Raw genomic sequence first — 17,884 nt, 5'->3', positions numbered from 1 at the left:
TTTAAAAAAAGAAATATGCCCAAATGACTTAGATACATGTATTAGTCAGGATTCTCTAGTGCAATAGAACCAACAGAATATATACAGATAATATATCAAAAAGATATCTGCACTTAACAGATTATTACAGTACCATTCACAATAGTAAAAAATGGAATCCACCTCAGTATCCATCAATAGAGGACTGGATAAAGAAAATGTGGTACATATACACAATGGAACGCTATTTAGCCATGAAAAAGAATGAAACCGTGTCTTTTGCAGCAACATAGATGGAACTGGAGGCCATTATCTTAAGTACAGTAAGCCGCATGCAGAAACATAAATACCACATGTTCTCACTCACAAGTGGGTGGTAAAAAATTTGTACGCATGGATAGAGAGAGTAGAATAATAGACAGTGTAGACTTGGAAGGGTGGGATGGTAGAAGGGCAGTAGAGGATGAGAAATTACTTAATGGGTAGAATGTACATTATTTGGGTGATGAATATCCTAAAAGCCCTGGCTTGATCACTGTGCAATCTATGCCTGTAACAAATTGTACTTGTACCTCTTAAATTCATACAAATAAATAATTTTAAGAAGAAAGATATTCGTTACGAGGGATTGACTCATGTGGTTTGAGAAGGTGAGAAGTCCCACAGTCTGCTGTCTGTAAGCCAGAGATCCAGGAAAGCAGCCGGTGTAGTTACAGTGCAAGTCTGAAGACCTGAAAACAGAGGGGTTTGATGTCCAAGGCAGGAGAAGATGGATGTCTCAGCTCAAGCTAGGAGTACATTTTTCCTTTCTCCACCTTTTTGTTCTATTTGGGCCTTTGGCGGATTGGACAATACCCACCTACCCAGGTTGGTGAGGGCAGATCTTCACTTAGTCTTCACTTGGTCTGCTGATTCAAATGTTCATCTCTTCCGGAAACATACTCACAGACACACAGAAATAATGCTTCCCCAGCTATTTGGGCATCCCTCAATCGGGTCAAGTGGACATATACAATTAATCATTGTAGTACATATTAGTTAGAGTTATTTAACTATTTAGATAGTATTTCATTCTTCCATTCAAATTAACAATATCAGTCCATTTCTAATTTGCAATTTGTAATAAGTGACTTCAATCCTTTTTGGAAGTATACGAACAAAATAGTGAAATATTTGAAGTGTATGAACAAAATGGTGGAGCCAGAATTTAAGCGCAAAAATCCTACCCTAACCCAAACCAAACGTGGTTTATTTACGGAACTTGTTCCCAAGATACCATGCTCATGTGACCACACCAAAGGCAAACATGAAGAAGACACCATTTAATTCACACGTTACGGCCACCTGTAAGCTGGAGATGTGTATTGGCACCACTACGGGACTCACAGGAGGAGAGAAAATGCTCTTTTCCTTTACATCTGAGCTGGAGGTTATAGCCTCTGGGAGGTAATATTTTAAGCCTGCTTCCTTTTATGAATTTCCACAGTAAAACATAGAGCAGCATTCACCACACACTTTATGTTCCCCTTTAAATGACTGCTAAGTTCCTTCCCCAAGCTGTATAAATTCCATTTTCCTCCTCAGGATATTTGATTTACTACGTGCCATTCAGCCAGACAGATTTCTAGCCCTTGATGGAAATCACCTTTATTTGGGTAGTTAATACCCTGAGGACCTCTTAAAAATGTGAGATATATATACACACACACCATATATATATATGTATACATATATATTAAAGAATACCATATATATATGGTATTAAAGAATATTATTTTCTTAATCTTGATATACTAGTATTTCACCTTCATCAACCTCTTTTATGCATCAGGTGACCTATGGACACAATATACCTGAACTTTCTGTTTGTGAACAAAGACCCAGGAATAGTAAGTAATGTCCATATCTCATGATTGGTGAAGCCAAAATTTAAGCACAAAAAAAACTTTTCCTAACACTAACCCTAACCAAGCACTGGCCCTCCAGGATTTGAGTTTTTGTTTGTTTCTGAGACACAGTCTCGCTCGGTGCTCAGGCTGGAGTGCAGTGGTGTAATCACAGCTTACTGCAGCCTCAACCACTTGGGCTCAAGCAACCCTCCCACCTCAGCCTCCCCAAATGCTAGGATAACAGGCACGAGCCACCACTTCCAGCCCTGGATTTGATCTTGATTTCCATCCTACATCAACAACAAAAACATTTTCACTGTAACTCATGCAGATCCAGCTATTACGGCAGAACGAAATGCAATTCTAGCAGGATTAATTAGTGTTGCTTTGAGGGAGAAATTAAATTCTTTTGCCAAATCTTTTAACAACCATCTTCTCATTTTCTTTTTGTGTTTTTATTAGTCCCTCCTTTTACTTCTTTGGCTTTCTTTTTGCTTTACTTATTTCTAGTTTCCCAAGTTCAATGCATAATTCATTGGATTTGTATTCTTTCTTGATGCCTAATAAATGTTTCTAGTATGGAGCTTTTACTCAGAATACTACTTTAGCCATTCCTTAGAGGTTCCCGTATGAATTTGTCTTTAATGCCTGTTTCTAATTGATTAAAACTCTAATTAAAGTTTTGCTTTAATTAGCCTAAGCATTTATCTGGAGGAATGCTATTTAATTCTCAATACAGAGGGTTTATATTTTTAATTGTTTGTCCTATGTTGAAAATACATAATTTTATAGCATTGTGATTAGTGACATTTAATTATTATTTTTTTAGAGTGTGGTTAGGGATATGTTGATGACCCTTTTACCTTAATGCGTGGAAAGTATGCAGACAAAAAAGAAAAAAGGCGATGATAACTTGCTGAATACCTGTCTTCCATCCCATTATTATTTTGTCTGGTCTCTAAAGGTAAAGTAGAATATCTAACATTTTCTATTAATAAGCCTTCCTCCTTACCTAACTTTGGCCTAATTTCTTATGCACAATTGATACAAAATATTCATTAGTTCTTCAAGCTTTTGAATTGTCAATTTCACCCTTCTCCTTTTGATGAACTAATACCAACCTATACATGAAGTCTGCCTTTTGATCCAGTTTGCTAATTAATAAATGCTGCATGGAAGTTACACTTGAGGAAGATTTTTGATAGAAGGAAAGGGAAGGGAAGAGAAAGGAAGGGAAGGAAGGGAAGGGAAGGAAGGAAGGGAAGGGAAGGGAAGGGAAGGGAAGGGAAGGGAGACAAAGAAGGAAAGAAGGAAGAAAGGGAGGGAAGGAAAGAGAAGGAAAGAAAGGAACCTGGAAGCAACAAAGGAAGGAAATAAAGAATGAAAAGAAAAGAAAGAAGGAGAGAAAAGAAAAGAAAGAAAGAAAAGAGGAAGGAAGAAAAAATCAAAGAAAGGAAAAAAAAGGAAGGAGGGAGGAAGGAAGAAAATTGGTCAGAAATGTGTTTAGTTATTACAGAGAAGCATGAACATAGGATGGCAGTTACTAATATTTTACTTGTTTCTTTCCAAACATTTTCAACTTTCTAAAGTATTGAACAGATTAGGAAGTACAAAGATTCTCTAGTGGCAAAATATATTTCTTAATATACCACTGAAAGACTAATCCCTACTCAATCATATTTTCATGCATCAGGTAGTTATGTTAAGATATTAACATATATTAGAGGCAGGAATGATTGTTATAATTTCCAAGACTGGATCAAATAAAACAGTTCTTTTATAGTTATAAAACTCCCAATTGTGTGCCTGCATATGTCAATCAATTCTAGTAATTTTCAGATCCAGTTACTTTTCGCTAAGATTGTGGCCACTCAAAACAAAATCCTTACCTTACTCTCTTACCTCGCTTGCATTAGTAATTAAGTTCTCAACCCATAGGATGTAAGAAGTGGTATTTGAACTTCAAGAAAGAATCCTTAAAAGGAGGAATTTCTAGTTCCTTAGAGAGATTCTTCTTACTGCCAGTGGGATGCAGACCTAATGGCTGGAACTTCAGCAGTCACTTTGGACTACATGGGTGGAAGTTATGTATTGAGGATAATGGACCAAGAAGATGAAAGAACTCTGCCTTCTTGTGTTATTGAGGTTATCTTTTCACGTGCAGTCAACCCTATTTACAATTAATACACTAATTCACTGCATAAATTCTTGAATGGCTTTTCATTGCTTTCAGGATAAAAGGTATACAAGAAACATTACAATCTGCCTCCTGCTTCTCTTTCTGGAAGTATCCCTCAACACACTCCTTTTTCCTCATTCTACATATTCTGGCCACACCGAACTTCTTTCACTCCCTGACATGCAACTTATTCTTTCATATTAGGCTTATTCGCAGATTCCCTTCCACCCTATTCACTCTTTCTTGCTTAACTATAGTCAACTTTCAGGTCTATTGTAAAGACATACTCCCAGCAGAAACCTTTCCTGACCAGCCTTGCCCAGGGAGGGTCTCTCAGTATATGCCAAGACTGTTTCACTTGTAACTTTTTTTAAAGTGCTTATCACATCTCGCTGTGCTGTCGCTAGGCTACTAATTCTTTAAGGCAGCAGTTTTCAAGTGGACGCAAGTTTACCTCGGGGGCAGGACATCTGGCAATGTTTGGAGACATTTTTGGTTGTCACACCTGTGAAATGAGGACTGAGAAGATGCTACTGGCTTCTACACTGTGGAGATCAGGGATGTGGTTAAATCTCCTGCATTAGCCCATTCTCTGATTGCTAAGTAGAAGTACTTTTTTCTTTACAAAGAAAGGAGGTTTAATTGGCTCACAGTTCTGCAGGCTGCACAGGAAACGTGGTGGCTAATGCTTCTGGGGAGGGCTCAGGAATCTTCCAATCATGGCAGATGGCAAAGGGAAAGCAGGCGGATCTTACATGGCCAGAGCAGGAGCAAGAAAGAGAAGGGGGAGACGCCACACACTTCCAAAAAAACAGCTCTCACAGCAACTCATTCATGATCACAAAAACAGCACCAAGGGGATGATACACTTCAAAAAAATCAGCTCTCACAGCAGCTCATTCATCACGACAAAAACAGCACGAAGCGGGTGGTATGAAAGCATTCGTAAGAAACACCTCTATGATCCAGGCACCTCCCATCAGGCCGCAACTCCAACATTGGCTATTACAATTTGACATGAGATTTGGGCAGGGACACAGATCAAAATCATATCACCCCTGGAGTATACATCATGGTCCTCCACAAGAAAAAAATCCAGCCCCAAATATCAGCAGTTCTGCAATTCAGAAACCCTCCCTTAAAATTTCCTGAAGGAAAAAAAAAAAAAAAAAGCTACCACAGTTTACAATTATGTACCCGATGTTATCACATTTTCTAGCATACAGCTAACAATTGAAGATTGAAAATATTGAATGGCGTTGAAGTGATTTTTGAGGGATGGCTGAGTAAAACTGTATGGTTTTGTTCAAATTATTGATGAAAATAATACAGTAAACATGCATTGAACTTTTACTACATGCTGGCACACTCTAATTGTAGAGGAGTATTATTTAATTACTTCAAAGCAACACCCTCTGGAGACAAGAAATAATTCCATCCCCACTTTATAGATGAAGATATTGAGACTCAGTGAGTGATGTCTCTTGCCGTGGGTAAGAGGTCCATCTCCGATAACCTCCCAGCCTGCCCAGCCAGGGCCAAGGTTCAGCCCTCAAACCCCACGAGAGACTGCCTGTCTAAAATGCCCATGGGTGCATGCCATACTGGAGATATTCAAATATTTTAATATCTTTTGTACTACAATAAACTGCATACTGAAATTATGGCAAAACAATATTTGATTAAAAACATATCTACAGGCTGGGTGTGGTGGCTCACACCTGTAATTCCAGCACTTTGGGAGGCCGAGGCAGATTGATCATCTCAGGTCAAGAGATGGAGACCAGCTTGACCAACATGGTGAAGCCCCATCTCCACTAAAAATACAAAAATTAGCCAGGTGTGGTAGCAGGCACCTGTAATCCCAGCTACTTGGGAGGCTGAGGCAGGAGAATCACTCAAACCTGGGAGGCAGAGGTTTCAGTGAGCCGAGATCACGCCACTGCACTCAAGGCTGGGCAATAGAACAAGACTCCATCTCAAAAAATAAATAAATAAATAAAATGAAAATAAAAACATATCTACAGTCACACACCTTATAACAACATCTTGGCCATAGGTTACACTGGTCCCATGAGATTATAACAAAACTGAAAAATTCCTGTTGCTTAGTGGACTTTGCAATAGTTCTAAAGTCTTGCATTACTCATGCGCTTATGGTGATGCTGGTGTAAGCAAAACTACTGCAGTGCCAGTCATATAAAAGTCTAGCATATGCAGTTATGTTCACTACATAATACATAATAATAAATGACTACATTACTGGTTTATGCATTTACTATTCTATATTTTAGTTGTTATTTTAGAGTGTACATCTAATTTTGTTTTGTTTTGTTTTGTTTTGAGACAGAATCTCACTCTGTTGCCCAGGCTGGAGTGCAACGATGCAATCCTAGCTCACTGCAACCTCAACTTCCTGGGCTCAAGCGATCCTCCCACCTCAGCCTATTGAGTAGCTGGGACTACAGGCCATGTCACCACATCAACCCAATTTTCTTGTAGTCTTTGTAGAAACAGGGTTTTGCCGTATTGCCCAGGCTAGTCTCAAACTCCTGAGCCCAAGTGATCCACCAGCCTTGGTCTCCCAAAGTGCTGGGATTATAGGCATCAGCCACCATGTCTGGCCATTCCTTCTACTTATAAAAAACAGTTAACTGTAAAACAGCAGCAGGCAAGTCCTTCAGAAAGTATTCTAGAAAAAGACATTGTTATCATAGGAGATGACAGCTCCATGCGTGTTATTGTCCCTGAAGACCTTCCAGTGGGACAAGATGTGGAGGTGGAAGACAGTGATATTGATGATCCTGACCCTGTGTAAGGCTAGGCTAATGGGCATGTTTATGTCTTGGTTTTTAACCAAAGAGTTTAGAAAGTAAAACGTAAATCAATAAATACATACATAAATTTAAAAATAGAAAGCAAAGCTATAGAGTAAGGATATAAAGAAAGAAACTATTGAGGAGCCAGGCACAGTGGCTCATGCCTGTAATCCCAGCACTTTGGGAGGCCGAAGTGGGTGGATCATTTGCAGTCAGGAGTTCAAGACTAGCCTGGCCAACATAGTGAAACCCCATCTCTATTAAAAGTACAAATTAGCCAGGCGTGGTGGCAGGCACCTGTAATCGCAGCTACTTGGGAGGCTGATACAGAAGAAAGAAAATATTTTTGTGTAGCTCTGCAATGTATTTGTGTTTTAAGATAAATGTTATTACAAAACAGTCAAAAAACTAAAAACATTAAAAAGTTTATAAAGTAAAAATTACAGTAAGCTAAGGTTAATTCATCACTGAAGAAAGGAAACTATTTTTAAAATAAATTTAGTGTAGGGTAAGTGTACAGTGTTTATAAAGCCTGCAGTGGTGCACAGTGATGACTGAGGCACTTACATTTACTCACTCCTCCCTCACTGAATCACCCAGAACAACTTCCAGTCCTGCAAGTTCCATTCATGGTAAGTGCCCTATGCAAGTGTGCCAGTTTTTATCTTTTATACTGTACTGTGTCTCTTCTTTGTTTAGATACAAACAAACTTGCCATTGTATTACAATTGCCTACAGTCTTCAGTACAGTATCATGCTGTGCAAGTTTATAGCCTAAGAGCAGTAGGCTTGACCTTACAATCTAGGTAGGTAGTAGGCTACGCCATCTAGATTTGTGTAAGTGTACACTATGATTTTTGCTCAACAGGGAAATTGCCTAATATTACATTCATCAGAATATATCCCTGTCATTAAGTGGTACATGACTGTATGTATTATATATCTATAGACATATATGGATATATACACACATATACCATTATATACTGTACTATTATATATCTACTATACGTATACACTATATTATATATACTGCTACATGTACTATAAATATTATATAACCTTACAAATATAGTATATATTTTGTTACTACAAGACAACATACTCTGGTTATATGAAATAATATTTACTACATATATACTATAATATCTATCTATATGTATATACTGTATATACAATAAATCCTCACTTAAAATCATTGCTAGGTCTTTGGAAACTGCACTGAAGCACAATGACATCCTGTATGACATAGGAACTTAGCTATTATTTATATCAATTAGCCTATGGTAAATTTGTTTTTCTATTTTTATTTTGTTTTATTTTTTTTTGAGACAGAGTCTTGCTCTGCCATCCAGGATGGAGTGCAGTGGTGAAATCTCAGCTCACTGCAACCTCCTTCTCCTGGGTTCAAGCAATTCTTGTGTCTCAGCCACCCAAGAAGCTGAGGTTACAGGCGTCACTATGCTTGACTAATTTACATATTTTTAGTAGCTACAGGGTTTCACCATGTCGGCCAGGCTAGTCTCAAGCTCCTGACCTCAAGTGATCCACCTGCCTCAGCCTCCCAAAGTTTTGGGATTACAGGCGTGAGCCACGGTGCCTGGCCAAATTTCTTTTTTTCATACAGTAGAGTACAACGTTTAAGTTAAAGCCACAGTTTCCAAGAATGTATCAACAATGTTAAATGGGGGCTTACTGTAATGTGTATGTGTGTGTGCATGTGTGTGGGGAAGGGTGTGTATGTACACACACATTATATATAGTATATACAATATATTATATATAGTATATAGAGTATACCATATATGATAATATATACTATACATATATATACAATACACATATAAGCTGTGTATACTATGTATATAGAAGTATAGTGTACCTAGTATACATAATATATACTAATATATATAAAACATTGGATATGTACTATCCAGTTTATAGTATATATTTATGCTACTATAGTGACTTAGAATAATGAGTATGTCTAGAATAAATAATGAGTGGCTTACAATAAATAAAACAAAATACCTGGGTGCCAATCTTGGATCCACAACATTTCACATGATGTTTAACTTGTTGTATATATATCCTCAAAAGCAGGTCTTATCGTCTTAGATGAATTTTGACAGTGATGATCCAATGGCCACTGTATAGAAAGAATGCCATTTGTTTTTTGTTGTTGTTGTTGTTTGTGGTTTTTTTTTTTTTATGCTATCCTAACCTTTTAGGAGGACAGTTAAAATCCTGAAACTCACAAAACAATATTTCAGTTGTGATACTAGTTCTTTGTTTTCATTAACGAGCTCTTTGTTTTCATTAGTAACTTTCTAGAATGAGGATTCCATATATCCAAGGGCCGACTTTAACCCTGAGATCAGTCCAAGATCACAGCAAATCTATGGAAAATGTGACATTTTAAGTAGACCAGTTGAGTTCAGAAAGTTCAACTGTAGCTAAATAGAAACCACACAGCTCACCACAGTTGCAATTAGACTCAGAAATGGAGTTGAAGTCTTTCCTGGACACTGAGTTGGTAAAAACACACACACAAAAAATACATCTGTAATGCATAAAATGTCTTATTTTTCTCTTAACATTCATTTTTATTAAATGAATAGGCTAGTAGTGGAATACATTTTTAATTGATTTAATACTTAAACAAATGAGATTATTTATGACTGAAATTTTATATATTGGTAAATATAGTTAATAGTTGCATCAACAGATAGCTCTTCAAAAATTAGAATGAATAGTTAAAATACAGTCGATGTTCTCTCAGTATATTATGAAATGTCTTGTATTAGTGTCCCAAGGCCACCAACAACAAAATACCAGAGACTAGGAGGCTTAAGTAACATGATTTTATTTTCTCATGGTTCTGCAGGCTGGAAGTCTGAGATCAAGGTGTGGGCAGGGCTGGTTCTTCCTGAGTCCTCTCTTCTTGGCTTGTACATGCTGTTTTCTTTCTGTGTCCTCACAGGGTCATTCCTCTGTGTGTGTCTGCATCCTAACCTCCTATTCTTATAAGGACACCAATCCTATTGGATCAAGGTCCACCCTAGTGACCTCATTTACCTTAATGACCTCTTCAAAGACCCCACATTCAAATACAGTCACGTTCTGAAGTTTTGGGGATTAGGACTTGTTAGGACTTCAATGTATGCATTTTGAGGGCATGCAATTTAGCCCATAGCACTTGCGATATCGTATTCTATTATTACAATAACGGTTCCTACAAATATGAAGAAATGAGGGAAGACTTTGAAGCTGAAGAAAACATGAGTATTCTTTATAGTAACATGTATACATACACTAATAATAACAATCATGTCATAGAAGTAGAGAGAATTTTGGTTATTAGAGGCTGGGAAGGGAAAGGGAAGGGAGGTGGGGACAGGTTGGTTAATGGATACAAAATTATAGCTAGATAAGAGGAATAAATTCTGGTGCTCTAAAGCACTGAAGATGAGTATAGTTAACAATAATTTATCATATATTTTCAAAATCTAGAAGAGAGGATTGTGAATGTTCTCAACACACACAAAAAACAAATGTTGAAGGTGATGAATATGCTAATTACCCTGAAATGATCGTTACACCTGTACAAAGGTATGGAAAAATCACTCAGTATCCCATAAATATGTATAGGTATTATGCGTTAACTCAAAATAAAAGGAAAAATAAGAATGTCTTGGGCGAAGGAACAACACTACATGTTCACAAGCAGGTCTTCATTTTAAATACAAAAGTCAGGCATTGATATAACCTCTTGATAAATCTTGAAAAGCTTCCCTTACTCTTCACACTCTTCAGCCTCACCCTCACTCAATTTCTTTACATTCGTTGACGCTCACTAATACTTTTCTATTATATTCCCAATCACTCAACCAAGAAGGGTGCTGAGGTTTATTTCAGAGAATGCATGCTGAAATCGGAATTTCACGCAAACACAAACACACACACACATACACTTTCACATTTTCTTATACATGATATGCAAAGAACCTTCTTGAACTAATTCTATAGAGATCACCATAGATACATCCACATTCTGCTATTCCTACTTATGGGGACAATGTCTGGTTGTTTCAATTTTGCTTTGAGCCTCTTCCAACTAAATTTACAAACATGCCACCTCTGCACCCCGGATCAATAATTCCATCTGGGTTCCTGAGCCAGATGCCCGTTTGCCTTCTAGACAGCCAGCACTCTGCCTCATTCTATGCGTTCATTTCATTGAGATGCCATGTTTCCTTGCGGGGTTTTATCCTCCAGAACTCTCCACCACCTTCAGCCCCTACACGAGGCTGCTTCGAAAATTCCACACTCATCCCCTTTCCCAGTGTCCAAGCCAAAGTCCAAGGCAGAAATTAAACTCTGACCACTGGATGTGTTCCAGAATCTCATATAGGTTTTTCTGCTCAGAAATATCTTTGAGGATTTGACCTTGGACAGCACGAAGAAAATCATTAATGATGCAGAGATGGTGATATCTCTCACTCTCAAAAGGGAATCTGGATGTACGTTTTCTGAAACATACAGATCGCTTGAAATGTTAGAGGAAAAAACCAGCAGTACAATGTACACCCTTTTGGAATTGAAGAGACAAAGCTAGTTGCTTTAGTGACAGTTTAACCTTGAAAAAAAAAACACGGCCCCAAGGTTCTTGCTTCTTAAAGAAGAATGAGAAATAAAGGGTCTCAATATTTAATAGGTTGACGGTGACAATCAAATGAGCATAAGAGACAAACTAGTAAAAAATTTAAAGTGTTGTATAAATGTAAGTTAGTATTAAAAAATTTCAGCATGGGATATGAAATTTCATAAAATGTATAATGATCTAGAATGTTTAAATATACTATAAAATGAAGAGGAACTGCCTCATTGATTTCAAAGTAATTAGTATGGTTAAGATAATTATAAATATATTACCAACATCCCTTCTGAGAGGACTATGACCCTTTCTTTGGAAATTTTTTTTTAATGAGAAAAGTCATTAATAAAAAAGCACAGTCTATAACACTTTACATTAAATATTCTAAGGCTCATATTCCCCTTTCAAAACATAATCGTGTTATGACTGTAAACACTATTTTTTAGCTATACTATACAAATGAAGTTAATATTTTGGAATCCAAAGAAAATCAGGGTGTGTGCTGTATACATTAATTTGCTTTTGTGGGTCTTATTCTGAGAAAAATGGCCATGAAGTCAGACACACACCATTGTCTTTAGCATACGCTTCTGGAAGGTTCTGGAAAGTTCTGGAAAATTCTGGAAAGTTCCCCATCTGACTAAGCAAAAGTGACACAGTATGTACAATTCTGCTGACTTTATCAAAAACACAAAAACAGTTTTGTTCTCTTATTCAACGTGGTCCATGTTGCTAGCTCTAAGCTGTAACTAGCTTAAAAAGCAAGTAGTTTGGAGGGTTTTGGTTTTTTTCCCCACATTTATTGGAGAGGGACAAGGTGGAGATTGCCATGTGTTCATTTATCCACTTCTTTTTCTGCCTTTTAAAAGTTCTCTCAGGGCACAGGGCCGTCCAGCTGAGACCCTTCCTGAATCCCACTTGGCTCTAGGCGTAACCTCAACACTCATTTCTGGATGGCTGGAGGCAAGATAGAGACAGAAAGCAACATTTAGGTCTTTCCCAAAGAAATCTATGCTCTCTGCTTCCTCAGCCCCAGTTCCACCTCTCAGGAACCTGAAATTACATTCGACTAGCCAACAGGAAAACCACTTTTTCCACATCTCTCTACAGCAATATTATGAGTTGAACTGTGTCTCCTTCAATCCAAAAAGGCAAAGAGATGTTGAAATCTTAAGCCCTGGTAATTTAGAATGTGACCTGATTTGGAAAGAAGTCAGTTGCAGAGGAAATTAGTTAGGTTAAACAGAGGTTATACTGGATTAAGGTGGTGCCCTAATCTAGTAAGATGGGTGCCCTTACAAGAAGAAACTCTTAACGCCTCTCTCCCTGGCGTAGAGATGCCATCTTCTTCCTGTGTCCTCACAGGGTCATCCCTCTGTCTGTGTCTATGTCCTCTTCTCCTCTTCTTATAAGGACACCAGTCCTATTGGATCAAAGCCTACCCTACTGACCTCATTTTACTTTAATTGCCTCTTTAGAGACCTCATCTCCAAATACAGCCACCTTCTGAGGTCCTGGTTGTGAGGACATTGACCTATGAAACTCTACTCCATTAGTAGGCTCTGGTTAATTCTTCCTCATTATGTTGCTTCAGGCAGAAGCAACAAAATATCAATGTCTGGGTGATGCTTGAATCTGGGTCCCTCACACCCTGATAAACATTTCTCTCAATCACCCCCATCCCATTACCTTTTAAGTACACCATCTGTTTCCCATCAGGGTCCCCAGTGTTAAATTCCTCACCTACGTTTGTGAGAACATTATAACCTGCACTGAAAACATTTTTTTAATAAATAAAATACATAAAGTGAAGCCTGGATCTATAACAAACCTATAACAACGTACTTATGAACATGACTGTAAATGTCCTAAATGAAAACAGAAAAGTGAATTCAGCTAGGTTAAAAAAAAACAATCCATCACAATCAATTTGGATTTATCCTAGAAACCCAAGAATGTTGATCATTAAAAAATATATGAGTATGAACTGTCACATCCACAGAATAAATGGCAAAAGTCATAATTTAATAAAGCATTCAACAAATGTTAATGATAATTCATGATTAACATAGAAACTTTTAGCAAACTAAAAGAATTCCTTTAACCTGACAAAAACCATCTCAAAAATGGAGATAAAGCAATTTTAAAATTAAGAAATTAATGAAGAAGATGATTACAAAACCATTTCAAAATATTCAGACTTTTCAGAGCTATGTGGAGTATTCATAAGGTGTTAACATATGAAATATTGTACTAGACACTAGATAGTACTATATGTTTCAAACATATTTCATATCAAAATATTTTCAAAAGAAGAGTTTTCTCCCATCACGCAGATACAGTTAAAGTAAATTATAATAGCAGTCAGGTCTTAATAAATGGAAGAATTCTAGAAAGCAAAATACTTGAATGAGTCATAAAACAACAAATTAAATATCATGCATTTTATTCAGTAGAAGTATTCCTTGAAATTTATTTTAAGAATATCACTGGACTACATTTAGAATATTCACGTACAAATATACATTTTTTTTATTTGTTATAGCAAGACTTCGAGAAAAAAGTAATCCCAGTACTTTGGGAGACTGACGTGAGAGAACTGCTTGAGCCCAGGAGTTCCTGACCAGACTGGGCAAGATAGCAAGACCCTGTCTCTACAAAAAATTAGCTGGGCGTGGTGGTGAATTCCTGTGGTCCCAGCCACTCCAGAGGCTAAGGCGGGGGAATCACTCGAATCTGCAAGTTTGAGGATGCAGTGAGCTATGACTGCACCCCTGCACTCTAGCCTGAGAGAGCAAGACCTCAATTCCACCACCGCCCCCCGCAATAAAAGAGAGAGAAAGAAAGAGAGAGAGGGAGGGAGGGAAGCAGAAAGAAAGAAAAAACATACTAAACATATGACAACAGAGAAGAATTAACTAAATCGTAGTGCATTTATTCAACAAAATGAATTGCATAATATATTTAATTTTAAATTTAGTTTGCAATGCATATTGTATCTCATCACCATATAATTCTCCTAGATAGTAATTTGGGAAGATGTTTCCCTTTATCTTATAAAACTTAATTTTAAAAATAAAGTATTATTAAAAACAGTGAAAATAGTTTTTAATGTATTTTAAAATTTCCGCTTCCCCTCAGCTTTAAAAATAAGAAATAGATCACAAACATATATTTGACAGTGCCATTCAAAATGATGCAGATAGAGGAAAAAGCAATATTGTGTGCTGGTGAAGAAAAAGATGCAATACCCCGTATTCCTTAGAAAGCTGAAAATACATCAAAATTGTCAACAGGAAGCAAAAAGAAATAAAGCAAAGTCAGTGGGGGGTCTTCCAGTGTGCAGTTGGTGGCTTGGCTTGTTCAGGTTTTAGGGGCTAATAAGCAAGTTTGCTGATATTTTCCATTATATATTTTAAGAGGAGTAGCTGATTGTGGACACCCCTTGATTCCCAAGTTGCTGTGTGGATAAAAGATAAAGGTGCCACACAATTCTTTCCTTGGGAGACAAGGACGTCATGTGTGACTGAGGCTTCCTCCGTCCTCCATTTCCCCAGAAAGGATGTGTGATTCTTGGAGCCTTGGAAAGCCAGGCTTTGCCCGGAGTCAAGACGTAGTAAGATGCCACCCATGCTGACATAGGCATCCTTACTAGGAAGACATGCCAATTAGTGGAAAAACAACTTCAGGCGTTGGTCCTATTTGCATACTTAGGTTTTAGGACACCACAGACTGTCAGCGTTTAAAGACTATTCAGCAAGCGTTAGAAGCCTGTTACCCTTTCCATTACCGTTGCCATTTTCAGATTCCCGAAATATTTTACCTAAGAATTGTCGTGCAACTCATCTATTTATCTACATATATTTTCTGCCTGACCAGACATCCAAAACTTGTCATTTGTTTGACCTTTGTTTAAGAATAAATTCCTTTGCCTATCAAGAGATAAAGGTGATGAGAGGGAAAATAATGTACCGAGCTGTCATTCTGCCAAGATAAAAAGAAAGAAATTGGATGAGAAATCACTGAGCCACGAAAGAAGTCGGAGCTTTCCTTGACATTCATTTAGGTCATAACAAACCATTTAATGATGTCCCTTCTCCATTAAACACTAGCACATTAGCGCCATTTGTTTATGAGGCTGGATGGCTTCAAAGAATCGTTTACTTTGGCTGAGAAAGAAATGATAATATTCAATACTGTGATTTTAGTATCGTCTCAACTCTGGTGTGCTCATGCTTTTCATTCCTTTATCTCCAAAATATACAAAGGCGACCAGAATGGTTTGAGTTTCTGATAAACAGAAATGCAGCAAACATTGGGATTTAGACAAGCATCATCAACCTTTATAATTCTGTATCCAGTGCTTGATATTCTTTATTAGAGGTTGAAAAAGAACTTTCTCTGAGTCTGTTAATGACTACTTTTTCTAAAGGAGTTACAGCCAATGATTTCAGGAAATATCATGAAAGTCAAAAGAAAACTGATCCTTGCTATTTATTGTGTCATTCACTAATAAAAAGGGATCCATCGTATCAAATTAGCAAAAACAATGTAATCAGCCTAGTGCATGTGTTTCTGTGTTTGGAGTATCATGTAATTCATTTAGCTATCCCTGCTATGCTGGGTCAGAATGTATACATTGTATTTTATTTTCCCAAGAACCTGGCAAAAGAAGTTATATTCACAACTTTCCTTCCTTTTCTTTTCTTTTCTTTCCTTCCTTCCTTCCTTCCTTCCTTCCTTCCTTCCTCCTTCCTCCTTCCTTCCTTCCTTCCTTCCTTCCTTCCTTTCTTTCTTTTCTTCTTTTTTGAAACAGGGTCTCACTCTGTCACCCAAGCTGGGTGCAGCGGTGCAATCATAGATCACTGCAGGCTTGACATCTCAGGGCTCAAGCAATCCTCCCACCTTCAGCCTGCCAAGTAGCTGGGAGTACAGGCATGCGTCAGCATGCCCAGCTAGTTTTATTTTTTGTAGATAACAGGTTTTCGCCATGCTGCCCAGGCTGGTCTCAAACTCCTGGCTTCAAGTGATCCTCCTGCCTCAGCCTTCCAAGTAGCTGGGACTACAGGTGCACACCACCATGCCTGGCTAATTTATTTTTATTTTTATTTTTAGAGATGAGGTCTCACGATGTTGCTCAGGCTGGTCTTGAACTCCTGGCCTCAAGAGATCCTCCTGCCTCAGCCTCCTAAAGTGCTGGGATTACAGGCAGGAGCCACTGTGCCCAGCCACAACTTGATTTTTTGCATCATAATTTTAACACAGTCTTTAAACTATTTAAGTAAATTGGGCTTTCCTGTTACCGTCTTGCACTCACTGTGTTCCCTCCTCATTGATCTCGGTGGATTATATGCTTTTTTATACATTACTATTCCTATTGCAGAATAAAAATTTGGCAAAATACATCCTTGACTACCCTTGCCAGTTTATCTGATCCCAATATGATTTCACATAATGTTGTGGGAAAGGTTATCTCTTTACTTAATAGATGTCACTTCATATTTCGTTTTTCTGAGCCTTCCTTTACAGTGTCAATTTTCTCTTTTCTCTGAATACATTGAAGGGAAAAACTCTTCCATTATTGTTAATTTGCTGTGGTCTGTTCTGAACCTGTTCATTTTTATTCTTCATAACCTTGACATCTTTCCCTGATTCTGTCTCCTGTCTCCTGTTAGATATAAAGCTATTTCTTGCGTGTAGCCTTAGATTTCCTCATCCATTGTGAGAAAATAACTGTATTTTCCTGTAATATCATAAATGAAACTTTTCCAGCTGCTCTACTTCTCAGACTACAATCTATAGGAATCCCTGAATCTGTATTGGTTGTAAGTCTTATTGTTCCTTCTCTGGAACCATTTTTACTTGCCGTTGACTACCTCAAAGTCCTTTAAATACTGTCTTTATATAATATGCATTATATAATGTGGATCATACAACATATGCTGCATATGGAAACATAATGTGCATAACCTAACATGCATCACATAACACATATAACAAGCATTACATAATATGACATAGCATAACCTAGTGCAACACCTAACAGAGCATAGGATAGCATAACATAATGTATAACATAACATCACATAGCATATAAAATAACATGGCCTAGCTTGGCATAATATATAACACAACATAACCTAGCACAGTGTGACATATAACATAAGAGCGCTGGCATGGCATAAAACAATGTAGCATAGCACACATAGCCTAGAAAAACATAAAACAGAATGATAGATAGCACAGCATAACTAACATATAACATATTATAGCATAGCCTACCATAACATGTAACATAGCATTAAACATAAAGCAAATCATATGGGAGTGCTGGGAAGGGAAGAGCGTGGTCACTTTAAAT

The sequence above is a fragment of the Trachypithecus francoisi genome, unplaced genomic scaffold, assembly GCF_009764315.1.
Source record: "Trachypithecus francoisi isolate TF-2019V2 unplaced genomic scaffold, Tfra_2.0 Lachesis_group6, whole genome shotgun sequence".
NCBI lineage: Eukaryota > Metazoa > Chordata > Mammalia > Primates > Cercopithecidae > Trachypithecus > Trachypithecus francoisi.
This window is presented reverse-complemented; position numbering follows the sequence as displayed.